Consider the following 3581-nt stretch of genomic DNA (forward strand, 5'->3'; position numbering starts at 1 on the left):
AGTCATTGCCTACCCCGTAGCTTGGCTTAAAGAGAAAAAGCCAATTTTAATTTTAGCCTGAGCCAAACATAATGAGGAGAGTAAATCGTAGTGTGAACCTTCCCTCGCCAAATGGAAATGAGTTTTGGATTATCTGCCGTTTTGAATTATCCACCCACTTCTCCTTTCATTAGCCCAGGCCTAGAGAGGACGGCACACTGAGGTTGCCACCCTGAGCATGGGGCCCAAGGAAAGGTCAGGGTGCTTGGGGGTGGGGTGCTGGTGAGTCAGTGAACCCAGGGGTGCTCTGTGATTTCAAGCAGGGAAGGGTTAAGATGGCAAGGACTGGGTTCTTGGACATGAATCTGCGGAGGGTGAAGGGGGAGACTTTGGGCAAGGGAGAAGGGACCAGAGAGGCCCTGGTGACTGAAAATGCATTGCTGTGTATCCATACCCTCCACACTCTTCCTGTGAGGTACAGAAGGAGTGGTCCTCCCGCCTTCCAGAGCAGGATCCTTGCTTGAGTCTTCAGGTGACAGAATCCAGAAAGTGCTCAAAATGGGGGGCAGGGGGCATTTTAGAGAAGGAATCTTGAAAGTCATGACTGAATCAAAGCAAAAATCTCTCTGTGTGAAACCAGAGCTCCCACACACTCACCTAAGGGCTGGAATAGAGGCTGACAGGCAGGGACAGGGAGGAAGGTCGAGGCCTAAACTGATGCTGAGAGCCGCCAGCCCCATGGGCTGTCTGTGTCCCCTAAGCAGGGACAGATCACAGGCAACCATGGAGATTAATGCATTTGTAGTTGACAACACGGCAGCAAAACAGCATTTGTTTCCATCAAAGCCGAACAAACAAGCTTGCTCCCTCTCCCTTCCTCACACACTATCGGCCCACGGGCAACCTCATTCACATCCAGGCCCCCATTCGTAAAACCAGGCCCTCCTTCACCCACACAGCCCTCCATTCAGGCAAACACACCCCGTTCACTCACTCACTCACCTCCATTCATTCAACACCCCCTCACTCACACATGAGGTGCCTCAAGGCACGTGATCAGTCAGACATGCCCACTTCCTCACACACACACCTCTCCATTCACTTTCCAGCCCTGATAACGACACTCCACATGCGTGTGCACATGGACGCCTCTCAATCACACTCACTCACACACTGGCTCACAGCTATCTTGAGACAAGAGGGTGAGTGCTCCACAGGGCCGTGGTCGTGAATACGTTGGGTGGAAAACAATTGCCATTCAACTCTTAGGACCAATCCTTTGTGTGGGAACTCAGGTCTCCTTCCTCCCCAGAGTTGATGGTTTTTTTGTTTTGTTTTGTTTTGTTTTTGTCATTGATGAGAATGTGAGTGATTTTCATATCATTTTTTATTTCCATGTATGTGACATTTCCACAGTGGCCCAAACTCAGTTGGTACCTTACATCATGAGAGTTATAATTAAGAAGTGGACCTTGAGCTGGATTCCCCAGAAGTGGACCTGAAACGAGGATCTGAATGGAAGTGGCTTACTTGGCTGGTGATTGCAGGAAGAGGAGTGGGGGTGGGGAAGGGAAGACAGTCAAGCCAATATGGGGTGTGAGGAACAGGTGACTCCAAAGGGCATTGGGGCTCACTGTCACCAGGGACCTCCAGGAGACTGAATAACGTGCCTCAGAGTCATCTCACCAGTGGGGGGAGGGAGTTGAGGTATTTATCCTCCACCCCTCTCATGGGGAAGCATTGGTTGGAGCCTGCTGTCTGGGGCATTGCTTCTCCAGCATGCCCGGCCTGCCCCAGACAAAGGTGAGTGTGTTCCTGCAATAAGTCAGCGTGTGAGGGCTGGCGAAGGTGCCAAGGGGTACAAGTGGTCATACACTCATTTTCAGTCAGTCACTCATTCATTCTATCCTCAGACATGTCCCCGATGCCTCCTCTGTGCCAGGTACTGAGCTTGCTGCTGGGGATTCAGAGCTGAACAAAACACAGTCCCTGCCAAGAAGGGGTTCCCAGGTGAATGAGGTAGGAGACAGCAAAACACATAATTACGTTGCAACACAATAAAAGCTATCATGGATGCATTAACACGGAGGCCTAATGCTGTCATTGAGAACAGAAAGGAAGCAGCTCTGAGCTTAATAACTTGCTTATGATAACAACTGCTTATCTTGCACAATAGGAGTTTAAACAGAGCATAAATGGGCTCATTCTGCCCTTTTGATGTTTTAGACATTATTTCCCCTTTTCTTTCCTGTTGCCCATGCTGTCTCAGACCCCTGTTTTTAATTAGTTTATGCCAAAGTTTGAGGATTCAAGATGTGGTCTCTGCCCCCACGGTTTTGTTTAGGGACAGCATAGGAACTGTTTTTACCCATCCTGTTTGAGTGTCTTCTGTAGCCAAGAAACTAGGGTCTTTTAGAGGGGAAGGGGCTCCCTTGGGGATTTGGCTTCCTCTCTCTCTTTCTCTCTCGCCTCTGTCTCTGTATCTCTCCCCTTACCCACTTCAAACCAGAAGCTGTGACTCCAACATCAAAATAGGAGCTGCCTGAGGTCAAAAGGCTGTGCCTCTCCCATCAGACTGGGAACTCTGAGGTCTTGGGCTCACTCTCTCTCTAGCACAGACTCATGAAGCTTGCTCCCTGCCCTCTTTTTGAGGGTTCTAGAAGGATCTCTCTGCAGGGCAGCATCTGAGAGGCGGTTGGGGAAATTAGCTCTCTAATGCTAATTCATTTTTCTTATCCTTAGAAGGAGCTCTGGTCTGTTATTTCCTGAGGGTCTGGGAGGTGGAGGTAATGGTGATGGGGCTGAGAGGGCCAAACATGGGGCTGGGGGCAGGGCCACCACCTGCCAACTCCTAGACCAGAAAAGCAGCCCCATCAACTCTTGTCTGGAAGTCAAGTTTCCTTTCCCCTATCCCCTGGCTCCAGAGCCAGTCCCCCAGGGCTCGCCTTTAGTGGTATGATTTATGGGGAACAGCAAGTGCTCTGGGAGGGCAAGTCTGGAAAGAAGGAGCAGGGGGCTACCTCTCCTGACAGATCTGAACCACTCCCACTTTTATTAATTCACACTTTCCTGGCTGGGAGCACCCTGGAGGAGCCATTTCTTTTTACCTGACGCAGAGACAGGCATCCTACTTGATTTACAGGCTCCAGGGGCGGGTGGCTCCTTGGCTGGTTGCTAAGGTATCTTTTAAATGGAAATCAGGGTGGAGAGATATCCCATATATCGTGCCAGCCATCTGCTAAATGTTGCCTCTTCTGTCTGGAACAGCTCGAGGTGGTTCTGACAGGGAGGTAGGGCCCAGGGGCTGGAGGGAGTGGGGAGGAAAGTCTGTGGCCTCACCATCGAGGGAAGGAACAGGAACTTTCCTTTTCTGCTGCCGTGTCCATTAGTTTTCTGCTTTCTGTCCTCGCCTTTCTTTGTCCCTTTTGTTTTAAATATAAAATCCCATCTGGAGACTCTGATTACAAACCATCAGCCTAGTTCCACACGCTATATTTATTCCAGTATATTTAAGTGTGTGCATGCATGCATGTGTGTGCACGTGTGCTCGTGTGTGTTTGTGTGTGTGTGTGAGAGAGAGAGAGAGAAAATCACCACCATGA

The sequence above is a fragment of the Eumetopias jubatus genome, unplaced genomic scaffold (genome assembly GCF_037043125.1).
Source record: "Eumetopias jubatus isolate StellerSeaLion01/CBP00866 unplaced genomic scaffold, mEumJub1_p1.0 scaffold_6, whole genome shotgun sequence".
Classification (NCBI taxonomy): Eukaryota; Metazoa; Chordata; class Mammalia; order Carnivora; family Otariidae; genus Eumetopias; species Eumetopias jubatus.